We start from the raw sequence: 12,918 nt of genomic DNA on the forward strand, positions 1-12,918 counted from the left end.
TGATCTCCAAGAAAGTCTGTTCCTCCTGACCGTGTGCGTGTGTGCTGGGACAGATAATATATCGAGCAGATGATAGTCACAGCTATTTAAACAAGAATGAGGCAAGAGTACAAATCTGTAGGTTCAGAGTTATTTGAAGTCATAGACTTTCAGAGACTTGTATAAAAATCATACTGCAATTCCATTAAAACTGTGGCAATAAAAAAAAAATCTTCTATTGTATTACTGATACCCATATGTTCCACACTTTTCTAATTTTTCCTCTACTAATCTCGGATGCTTCACAAGTGAGGTCCATAACATACTACCTATTTCCAAGAGAGCAAAACTTAAGGCCAGCAGTACAGCCAGAGACAGAAAAAAAGTCTAGGAAATGGGTATTTAGCATATGTTGGTATCAGCATTGCAAAGTTGATGAAAAGTGATTGTTTCATGAGCACAAAAATAGGACATCATTTCTGAGTGGAAGGGGGGACTCTTCACAATCGCAGCCTCAGGCAGTGGTCCTTTGGGGTCCTGCCTTTAAGGAAAGGCTGGTACGGAAATGTAGCTCTCCTCACTATGTCAAGAGCATCCGTAAAGCACAGCAAGAACATTTCCAAAGGAATTTCATCTCACCAGTCCACAAAACAGCTGGGCACTGCTTCAGTGCAGTTTAGACTAGGACTACTCCTGGGTTTAAGTTCAGTTCACGTCCCAGATCCCATCCACAGAGAAAAACCACATTTCTTTTCCAAAAGGATTGCAAATAGTTTGTGGTTTGTTCCTGGAAATTTGAAAGGGGCATAAACAGATACCCTTGAAAAATGATCCGAGGAAAGGATCTACACCTCACTCAGCATGCTGGGGAGTCCCAGTTGAACATCACAGGTTATTGTAACACAGAGGAACCCCACTGAGGTCTGGCTGAAAAGGGGCTTCTAGGACACGGAGCCCTGCTGCCAGGGGAGGACCTAGTGCAGCCTGTTGTTTGGGTCAGCACAGCTCTCACTGCACTGCAGCTTCTCTGCAAAGAGGTGCTGCTTGCGGTAGCAGATATATCAGAAAGGATATGTTTGTTTGCAAAAAATAAGAGATCAGCATTTGAAAGTGTCAGCATGGTAATGTGTGGTTACACAGGGAGATGGATTTCATTCAGCTGTCAACACTACCCTTGTGGTCCCTGCTCCAGGCTTGGGGAAAGAAGCTAATAGAGAAGTTTCCCTCCCAGCCCCGGAAGAGCGTGTGCTACACTGACCAAATTTAACCGTAATGAGGACAGGGCCAGGAGAGGAGGGAGAGCGCATCAAGCTGCTCCCAAAAAGCTGCTTTGGCACGTGCTGAGCACTGGCATGTTTCACAAGAAGCCTAGCTGCCCCTCGTCACCCAGCAGCCGAGGTGCCAGCCTAGGTGCAGGGCCTCCAGGAGAGCAAGCCAACACACGCCCCTGGCCCAGACACCACCAGACAGCCCCAACCTGCTCCCAGGGGATGACTCAGAATCCGTTTGCTGCTTGTCTAGGGGTGGAGCTGTGCTTCAGATGCAGTCATGTCAGAGACTCCTCCAGGTTTACATTTAATCCAGGAACAAAAATCCCTTTTTGGATCTGCAGCTGTTCAAAAAGCCTCCAGGTCACCTAGTCTGTTCCTAATCCAGTCAATGTGGGCAGGAGAAAGGTAGAAGCCAGCAAGTCCTTTGCAGAGGGTCAAGGAGAGATTGTTGCTTTGCCATGGGTGTCCACCAGCTTTGCAGCACTTGTTACCACTGTGCCTTGGCCCTGTGGCATGCTGCTGCAAGGGTGCAAGTGCGTCCTGAGACAGTGGCTCCTAGCCATGGCTACTGTCACACACAGCCCTCAGGGCTGTGAATGACAGCAAGGGCTCTCTGCCACCTCAGACAGTACCCTACCATCTCAAAAAGCAGCTACCTTGAAGGCTGTTGAAGATACCGTGAACATTATCCCACATTTTCGTGGCAGGTAAGCTCTGCCTTTGATTTTGTGCTGTAACGGGAGCCAAAAAAGAAAAAAACCCAGTGCTTATGCTATACAATGCTCTCCCTGCATACCCTCAGAGAACACCACAAATGTTAGAGACAGCTCTGGCCTAATACCAGGAGAATTGTAAGTTAAAGTTCTTTAAAAAAGTAGAAACTCTATAGTTGGCTGTCTCCTTTCCCTCCCTGAGATAACAGACCTGTAGCTGTCCTACATCTCCAGCCTAAACTGGAGGGTCAAACATGAAGCTGTGAAGCACTCACCTTCTCCACTTGGGTGGTGATATCACTCTGCACCTCCTCACCTACTGCTGCAATCAGAAAGGGAAATGGAGGAATTCCTGCAGGCTTTTTGCCGTTGTTGGAGTTGCAAGCAGATCTTTTTCAGTAACTGTAAAGTTTTTTTTTTTCTTTTTAATTAAACCACAAGCATTCTTCTCTAGCAAACTTTCCACGATGGCATCTCCAGTTAATTAAAGGTTTAAGCTGTCAGGAAATGCCATGCATTTAAAAAAAATAAAATAAAGAGGAGAGCTACTTTAATAGCATTTGTTAATTGAGGTTCTCATCAAGTCAGCTGCAGGAACACAAGCTGTTCCCCAAGTAGATGGGCACCAGCACGCATCCAGACGTTTGCTTGCAGTTCCTACAAGTCAGGCTCCCACCTTCAGCCTGGTTGTGTGGCACAGATGAAGGAGACAGTGCAGAGCTCCCTCACCATTGGGACAAATGCAAAGACTTCTCCATAGTAAGGCTGGAGGAGGGTGGGGGGAATTCTTGCATACCACAACATACTATATCTTTCATCTTTAGCAACAGTAATTCATGTTCTCCCCAGTCTTTGTCTCCATTTGCTGGAGCACAGTTTTTTCTGGATTAGATGCAGCCTTTTTATAGCTCCCAGCATTTCCAGGTACCTGATGGTGCCAGTATGAGCCACTGTGGGAACAAGGGCCAGAGCAATGGCTCTGGGAGATTTGAAGGGAGACACGTTGACTTCAGCATGTGGCTGGGGGACATGTTAGGGAGCACAAGAACAGAACCCTTGGGCAGTGCTCTTCTGCTGTGACCACCTTCAGTACTGTTCACAGGCTGCTTTTGACCAGCCCTGCTTTTGTGTAGCTTATTGCCACAGGAGAGCCAAGTCTTCTGAATCCTGTCTGTCTCCAGTAGTTGACAGTCTCTCCTGATGCTCCACACCACAGGCATTTTCTGGGGAGAGCCCATGGATAAGTGATGGCTACAGATCCCACAGCCTGGTTTTTCAGTATTTTGGCCAGGGAGAGCTGACTAGCTCCAGGTCACCGCATCAGCAACCAGTGGCAGCCACTGCAAATGGCCACAAAAGAGCATTTGAGACAAAGGCGGCAGATAGCTTTATGGGCCAAGTTGCAGCAAATGATCAATCAACAAACATAGCACAGGGCAGATGAATCTTTACCAGCAGCACCTGAGCCTCTGAGGTCCTGGGCACTCTGCAGTCCTCAGCACAGCTCTGACGGGCACCCATGCTCCCAGGGGACCCCAGTGCTGCTGTAACTCTACAGGGGAAGCAGAGCTGCTCAGCTGCCTCGCAACGAGATGTGCTCCTGTGTGCATGCACGCATGTGCACACACACCCCCATCCACCTCTAAGAAAGTGGAGAACCCTGCCAGAATTCAGACCAAACTCTTTTGTTACTTTGGATATGCCAGATCAGTCCTTTTAGCCAGCTGCAGGACTATGTCCTTTAGACACGTTCAAGCCCATAATTGCAGTTTGGACAGGTGACACTCAACAGAATAAAGAACAACTCAGGTGACGGGTGAGAGAACGCATTAGCCAAAATAAAGCTTTGTCCTTAAAGCACCTTTAATGCCTCTGTCCTTTTGTGTGCAGGTGTTAAGCAGATGTCGGAGCCAAATCTCTGCTTCTGCGATATGTAAGTGTGGCCCGATGCCAACTGGGATTTAGGCATCTATTAACACAGCTGGCAATATATAATATTGTACCAGGCGTTTTGTGGGAAGGAGTGCTTTCACAGCTGGATGAAAAGTTTTATGCTCATCTTCCTCCTAGAAAATTTTTCATGGAAAAAATTCTTGACTATTCATCCCTCCCCTCTCCTGAGGGATCCAAAAAACCGAAGAGAGTGAGATACACACCACCTAACTTCTTAAGATACACACACCACCTAACTTCTTAAGATTTCAATTCCATTATTTAGGTGAAGTGCCTAGGAATAGACATTTCTTCTATATACAATCAAATAATTTAAAATTAAAGACAGAATGATTTATATTTGATCAGGCAATCTCCTTACCTCAACACAAAAGCTCCAAGGGACTAACAACTAACCCCATATCAAGCAGTTACTCTGTGCAAAAAGCAGGCATAACCTCAAGGTCTATGCTTGCTCCACATCAATCTTTTCATGGGATCCACTGTGATCTCTTACAGGAAAACACATATGGTGCTACAAATCCTGCCTACCTACAAGGAAACAGTATTCAACCCTGAACATGCTCAGGTGGATTAACACCTCATTTCCCATCACCAAATCATTGCTGTTGGTTAGAAAACAAAGCAGCAGCTTGATTTCCCCACTAGTAGGACAAAATTTCAAGGCTGCTGTTTAGAAAACAAAGTAAAGTTTAATTGCACACATTTGTTTTGCTGTTATTAAGCAAGAGCAAGTTAGAAGCCCAACAGCATTATTTTTCCTTCCCTGCATAGCACCTCATTAATGTATTCAAACCTGTTAGAATTTGTTAGTCCCGGAGGCTCTTGTTGAACCAGAACGATCAATAGATGCAAACAGAGCAGGTAAAGAGGCAATCGAGGTCCTAGAAAGTTGAAGTATTTTCCGTTAGGACACCATAGTAACTTCCCCTGAACAAGCATTTCAACAGCTGGTGGTACAAGCAAGGGGACATCCCAGGTAGGATCAACCCAGGCGAGACACGTGAGGGGAGAGACACATCTCAGTTTGACCACACAGAACAGAACGTGCTCTGGACAGCAAGACGTGATCCAAACAGCTTGGGCTATCCCACACAGGAGGGGCATTTCACAGGAAATTCTGCGTACAGGAGATAATTGGAAGAAACCACTCCAATGTTTCAGGTTCTGATCTCCTCGCAGTAATGAGCGCACAAGACGACGATGCATATGCATGAGAACATAATTAAGAGTGGTAAAACCTGGAAGATTTTCAAACTCCATGGCAATTACCAACCTAAACACACAAAAAATTAAGATAGCCTTATACCCAAAGGAAAGTTATTATTCAAAGTGCCTTGCCTCATTATAGTTAGCTTGAGCTCAAACAGCAGGCTAGCAAGCAGGGGAGAGCTGCCTTCCATTAGCAGCAGGTGCTCTCCCCGGGACAGAGGCAGGATGCTGACATCCTTCTGCTCTTGCCGAGACATCTCAAACGGTCCCAAAATGCTTTATCAGAACAAAAATAGAAAGCGGAGGGCACACATGACTGGCAGCATGGGCTCCCCAGTTGCTCTTTGGGCTTCTCTGGTGAAGAGCATTCACGGGCAGAGAGCTACCCTGTGTAAATAGATTCACTAAATAAATGTGGTAATTATACTGAATATTATTCGCAGTAGAAACAGCAGCAGGGAAATGATTTGCATAAGAAATGTGGATTATTCATGTAAATGAACGTGTTATTTGTTTATAGAAAAGATTAAGCCTTGTCTAAAGACCTAGAACTCAGCTATATGTAAAAGCTAACACTTAACCAGCATCTCATGCCTTCACTGTGCTCTGCCCACTTTTATCAAATTCATCTTTGCAGGACTAGCTATGTTTTTCTCATCAGTCCATTTTGCTAAAGCTCAAACTCCCTTCGGTCCAGGGGATAGTTAATCTTCTCTAGGGAGCCTGTTTTGACTGCCATTAAAGTACCTTTGCAGGAGTTCAGGCTTTTAATCTTTGTTTCAGCAAGCTGAGACTAGTGGCAGGAGAAAGAGGAGTGGTTTCTAGGTTTGAAGAGCTGAGCGAAAAGCCTGACTTAGGAGGATGGATCCTTTAGTTTTCTTCCTCCACACGCTGGATGCAAGAAGGGGCTCTGCACAGTCCAGAAGCAGCCAGGAGTACCCTCAGTTTTGGGGGAGGCAATAGTATCTCAGGGCAGGCTAGCATAGCCTTGCAGCCCCTAAGAGCTGGGCTACTGTTGGAGACACTGTGTGCCTACCTCCCTCCCACCCTCTGCGCTGCCCCATGGCATGCTCATCATTGGGGTACTTTCAATCTGCTACCTCAGCAATGCAGAAGGGGTTGATCCCGTTGAAACCACCTCCTATTAACATCAGGACATTCATCCTTCACCCCAGCAACCCCAAGCCCAGGGTTATTCAGCAAGGGAGAAACACTGACTTAACACGAAAAGCAGAAAGGCAGCCTTAGCTGATGCTGCAGGACCTTCACCCGGCCACTCACCCTTACAAAACAGCCAGCTCAGCTCCTGGATCCAAGCTGGGAAGGGCCCAAGCACTCAGCTCAGCCTTTTAGAAAAGCAGCTTTACCAACAATCAGGAGACCTTCTCACTAGGCTTTGCCCTCAAGAACCTGCGAACTAGAGGCAGCTCTTCTTATACGCCAATCATTGAGGAGAAACACTCTCAGAGGATCCTAACTTTCATGAGTATGCAACAGTGTGGGCCACCTGAGGATCTGTTGCCTCTAGTTGCTTCAAGTAAGTTGAGAAAGGATGAATGTCTGCCTCACAATCAAGCGGGAAGGGCTTGATTTACTGTCACGGTAAGCTCTCCAGTGACAGCTGTGTTTGCAGCTCAGGTTTTGGCACCTTAATTCAGCAAGACAATGGGGACTTCTCAGCTTGCTTCAGCTGTTTCAGGTGGTTGGAGTTGACAGAAGTTCTTTGATGTTTTTCAAATTTATTGCAACATTCTATATAATTCAAAGAGTAGTGTTGAGGAGTGGCACCTCCACATGGCCTCCCACCAAATTTCTCCTGAGATTTTTTATTTCCAAGTATTTGTGCATCATGCAAAAAAAAAAAAAAAAGGTGAAGAAGAAATAGGGATTCCTTCTACTGGACTCAGCAATTTATTCTTGCAGCATATGAATTATTTTCTGTTAATTCATCCCCTAAATTCTTTATCTGCTTAGCTATGTGCTAGTTTGATAGAGTATCCCTTCCTTTTTGCATTTGATATAATTAAAGTTCTGCAAAACTCAGCAATTTAAACTCTTGGAAACTTGTGCACATTGGAAAATATTGATCCAGGCAATGGCTGTGAAGTGCCCAAGCCTTGCTTCTGTGCTCTGCTCTGCACAAATAGAAGAGCAGGCTGAAGTGGAATTTGAATTCTCAGTAACGCTCATCTCAGCTGTTCAAAAATCGTGATCCCTTCAGATCAAACTACTTTGGAGATGCTCAGGGTTATTTCCTTTGTCCATATTTGCCCAATGAGTGTTGGGAGGCCAGGAGTCACAGTTCTTCATAGTCCCCGAGGACGAGCATGTTAAGGTCAGGCTAATATTTCTCCAGTATCACTGAAAGGTAGAAGTTGGTAGAAGTTGGCCACAATGGATGGGCCCAGCAGAGGCATCACCTGGGTTTCAGAAAAGGACTCTGACAAGCATGGCTCCACGTTAAAATAAGACCTCCAGTGATCCGTCCCACCACTCTCATGGATGCGGTCAGACCCCAGTGCTGGGACACATGGTTTGACATGAGCCAGTTCCTGCATGACTTCAGACATCAGCCCGGAGAGCTGGAGCTAATGAACAACTGGAGCTAATGTTGTTCAGGGGAGCGGGGGGAACACCTCAGCCCTTCAGTTTTAATCTGTTGACACATGTGCACCCATGCCCTAAGAGTGGGAGAGAGTTTTTTAAGACTAGAGTTTTCTGAGCTGTGTGTAAGATTAAGGAACAGGTAGGAAGGGTGTGTGATGTTGAGTTTATTTTCTTTTTCCTTTTAAAAAGAAACAAAATAAATGACAATAAACACCCAAGTTACCGAGAAGGGGCAACATGAAATCTCATACCCAAAGATGTGTGGCCCTTCAAGATATTCCCTGCATCCAAAATGGCCCGTGGCCATTTCCATGACCCTTTCTCTGGAAGTGGTGCACTCGCTGTGTGCTCCAAAGCTCTGCATTGCCTGCTCAGTTTTTAGGGGAAACACGCTAATAGGGGGCTGGATCTAGAGACTTGCAGAGCAGGCATGGCCACAATTTCTTGAGCGGTATTCCTAGCTAGCACTTTGGTTTTGAAAGGGGCAGCAGGAAGAGAGAGACAGTTGTAACAAGGCTATCTCAGACATAACCCTGCTCCTTGCATCCTCTGGAAACTCGGTGTTCAGCTGCAGAGGCAGGAGTCTTCTGCAGCCTCAGCCCAAGCAAAAAGCAACATTACCGCTGCCAGCAGCCAGGCTGAAAGCACCCAGGTCAGGATTGCTTAAGACCCAATTTCTTACTCATGAGCTCCAGTTCTTCAGCAGCGCAGAGCTGCTTTCAAGCAATAAGTGGTTTATGTCTAGCTGCAGCATATTTATGAGAAAGAAAGCCTGCTATTACCTGAGGAAAAAAAGCTACTTTAGAGCACCTACCTCTTTCATTTTGTCTCACTTAATGAGCACCAGCTATAGACATCATTCTCGTAGCCATGTTTGCAGGAGCGTGAGGATCTCCACATGTTTCCGCAGGGCGCTTGGCTCTTAACCCCTCCCTTCACATGAGATGGGTGCATGACTTCTTAGAAAAAAGATGGGTCTTTTTAAAATATGACTCTTCATAGCAATCCACATTCTGGGTCTTTTGAATCTGAAAGTGTAATTTCCACATGCATACATGGTTCACTAAATATTCCATCAAAATGGGCTTCAGGTGAAAACTGGAATTTTAATTGCATGCTTTCTTAACAGAGATCCCCTGTGCCAGATTATGGGTGCAAATTATCCTAGAAAAACTTGTTCCCCTCAACAGCAGTAGCAAAGCCCATTTCCATTGTCTCACAAAAGAGCTGACAATTTCTATAAAACCCAACTTTGTTTTCAACCTGACTTTTACTATGAATTTGGACTCCAAGGACCAACCTGACCGTCCAGCTATAATGTTATTAGAAATAAAGGGGACGTGTAATTCACCCAAGAATCATTTTCTATGACACTTTCCACCACTTCAACAACAACAACAACAAAAAAGTAGAAGATAAGCCCAGGCAGAGAGCACTTCTTCTGCCTGGTATCCACAGCCACCATAACACCAGGCAGGTGCTTTGCAAGTGGCGTCAGTCTTGGCACTGCCAGGCTGGGTAGAATTAGTCAGGATTTTGTGGGTTTTTTCCTTTATCTGTGGAAAGTCAGCTTCCTACATTACATAGCTGATCTGAGCAAAACAAAGGTCTGCTGCATTGGAAGGGAGCGCGATGGAGACATTAATTTCCCCAGAACAGGTAGTGTAACAAATCAATCCTGACTGCACTGATAAATTGAACTTCAAGCTTGGTGATACTGCTTTTCAGGTCTAATCCAGTGTAAGACACAGCAGGAAGGAAAGGCAAAGGCACTCGTTAGCATTTCATTCTGTAAGGAGCTGCTCCCTGAGCAGGAGAAAAAAAAATAAAGATCATCTTTTTCCCTTCTCTTTCAGCACAGTATTGCAACTATTTTTGAGGACGGTGACATGGGGTGCATGGGTATGTGCAGGGGCGTGTGTGCAGAAGAACTGCCCAGCAATCACTGACTTCTTGCCAAGACCCAGACCTTGGGACAGGATCATAACTCGAGCTCCTGGGTGCCCGTGAGAAAGAAGTGTTGCTTGTGGAAAAAACCTTGGCTCACAGCCGTACAGGGCTTACACAGCAGCAACGCTCTGGTACGCAAAGGGAAGAGGAGCTGGTGGGCTGAGGTTCAGGAGGTTGAGGTTCAGATCAAGCATTGACTGCAGAGCACCAGGCTGAGCACAGACGGATAGCTCCCCGTGGGCACTGCAGAAGTACTTCTTTTTCTAAGTAGACAGCAAGTCCTGCTCTCTGGGTCACACAGCACCTAGCACCCTGGGGACCTGATCTTCCCCCCCTCAGCACTGTGGCACTGTAAATAATAACAAAGGGGATTTTTGCCCTTAACTTTTCTGAATCTGGATGTAAATGTCACACCTGTGGGAAACTCCAGCTTTTCACCCCTCTTCCACATTGAGGCACAGGGTTGCATTCAGCTAAAGTCCAGCAAGACTAACGTTGGCAGAAAAGTCTCCCAGCCCTCTGTGTTTGGGCAGAAGGCTTGAAACATTGGCCTGAAAAGCTCACAAAGGAAATAAAGACTTAAGGTTGGCAAATTTTGAAATCCCATTATTTTATTTGAGTCTCCTGGTGGGGTTGCAGGATTAGAGAGGGGGTGAGCAAGGACTGGTGGCCACTTGGATTTGGCAGTGGCTTTGACTCCATGTTCCCACATTGTCTCTTCATTCCCATCACTGCCCTTGCACCTACTCTGCTCAGCTGCCAGCCTTTGGGCACTGCCTGCCCTGGGAAACAGGCTTTTCCTTCCAAAAGCTCCAAAGTCCTCACTTTTATGGCTCCAGTACAATGACAACTTGCCCTTTAGAGGTCCCTTTTGTGGGTTATGGAGTTAGGATTACATGTACTGCTTAATAATTAAAAACAAAGCAACATTATTCACTCTACACAGAGCATCTTGTTGTATGGTCAAAGTCCTCTGGCACAGCTTGGCCAGCCACGATGGTGGTTTGTGCAGTAGCCACTTACATGAATATAATACCTCCAAACAAACAACCGTAACATGGTTTTAGGTAAGGCAGGAGTCCTGTTGGCCCCACTGTAAAATTGGTGAAAAAGAGATGCGCCCTCAGAGAACTACACTGCAGCATCTCGACAACATGTAAAACTTCAAATTTTAATTGATTGCCCAGAAATAAATAAATAGATAGGCAGAAATACTCAGACCTGGCCCAGCTTGGTATCTCTCCAAAGGTGGTCATCCCTAGCTGTCCAAGGGCAAGAGCCCCACCATCTTGGGGTGATTTGCTTTGGGGTAATCTGTCCCCAGAGGGCAGCTATTTGCCTTTTGCCTGAAGCCAGATGTCAGGTGTCTGCCACAGCTCTTCACCGAGGCCATGACCGCTCCAGCCATCCTTGTCATTGCTGTAAGTCTTAACCCCTTTTTGAATCCTGTTAGGCTTGAGAGTAGAGCCTGTCCTGTTGCCACCTGGACAGAAGCCCTGACTACACAGAACGCATGCAGCGAGGCCAACAGGTACCTGCTGTACCCCAACTGCACACTAAATGTGTGCATCAACTATATCCAGGAAACCTGAAACACTTCCAGTTGTGTGTTTGTGTGTATCTTGCAGCAATAAGCTCTAGCTGAATATTTGGTTTGCAAAGGGTTGATTAGTTCCTTTCAATTTCATCTCAGTCTTATTGTTACAATATACCTCATCATCCATCTCCTCTTCGCGCTCCAGCCATTATTTGCTATTGCTGTTGTTTGCACCTGTCTTTTCCAAAAAGGACCTTTATTAGCAATACTAGTCTTAAGCTGCACCCCCACTTTACTTCCATTTCTGCTAGAGCAATACCACCCACTGCAAAGCTCAGCATCTCTATAAATGCTGTGGTTACAAACGAATGCATCCTTCAGCAGCCTTTTAGACCATTTTTTCCACAATGCACATTGGAAATGGGGAGTAATATATCTTCAGAATTGCCCAGAAAATGTTATTCTGTTAGCAATATAAAAGCCTCACAGTGTCCGAGTAGGTGCCCTTGCCAAAAACATTTTATTGTGAGCCAGATAATTCAGTTTGAATTGTACATGGTTTGGTATAATCATTCCAGTAAAGCATTCTTTACAATTCTGTAACAGCAAGTCACGTGGCTCAATAAAGTTTATTGCTGCAAATGCTTAGTGATTCACAGCATGGATGAATTCTGTTTCTTTCCTGGATCAAGTAATCAATAGCAAAATAATCTCCCTGCAATTACATTGCTCTGCATTAAAGAGGTGTGAAGTAAATAAGTACAAAATCTGATATAAAAAACAATGTATACAACATTAAAATGAACCGCAATTTGAAACTGCGTGTCCCGCACCACAGTTTTGCACACGGCCTGTGGCAGAGCTATGTCCAGCATACTCCTAGCCTTAAATGATTCTTGCTCAGCTGATTACACACATTGTGCAAACCCAATTGAGACCAACAGATTTTCATCCCGTCATGTCCAACAGAGTCCTGCTGTGAACACTCTGCACTCATGCAGACCCCCCTGGCCATCCCTGTGGGTACCAGGGACCATTTTTCTCGGAGCGCATTGAAAAAGCAAGACCTATGCTCTCTCAATCAACCTTTTCGGTTCTTCCGGTGCTGCTCCTGCACACAGTAAATCAGTGTTTATAACATCCCCCACCGAGTTGAGTGCAAATTAAATCAGGCTAATTTAGTTTGCACCATCATGTTCAGCTGCGAGTCACAAAACGAAAGAGAGGCGTGACAGTTGGGAGAGGGCATGTGCTTTGTGATGGGAGCTGCTAACAGGGCCTCTTTGGGAGCCCGGCAGGGTGGCAGTGCTGTGACACCACTGCTCAAGAGCCCTGGATGTCCCTGCTCCCTCTAACCTGCCCTGCTTCGCAGATCTGAACCCTGTGGCTCCAGTGACACCACAGTAGGCCACTCAACAATAGATGATAGATACATAATCGGTTATAAACAAGTATAAACACAGCTATCTATTTATCTGTTTTCTCATAAAACCAGTATGAACATGATACTGTTTAGAAACAGACTGTTCTGGGGAATAAAGAGCACACTGTTGTTTTTACTGTTTAATGCCTCCTGACTGGGAACACTTACACACGATGGGGTTTCTCTCTAAATATGCTTATGCTGTTGCACGGGCTTCAATGCAGTGGTAAGCACATACCTGAGCTCAGGCTTTTGCTCATGTTTACATTCTTA

This window comes from Pelecanus crispus, chromosome 3 (assembly GCF_030463565.1).
Source record: "Pelecanus crispus isolate bPelCri1 chromosome 3, bPelCri1.pri, whole genome shotgun sequence".
In the NCBI taxonomy this organism is placed as follows: Eukaryota; Metazoa; Chordata; class Aves; order Pelecaniformes; family Pelecanidae; genus Pelecanus; species Pelecanus crispus.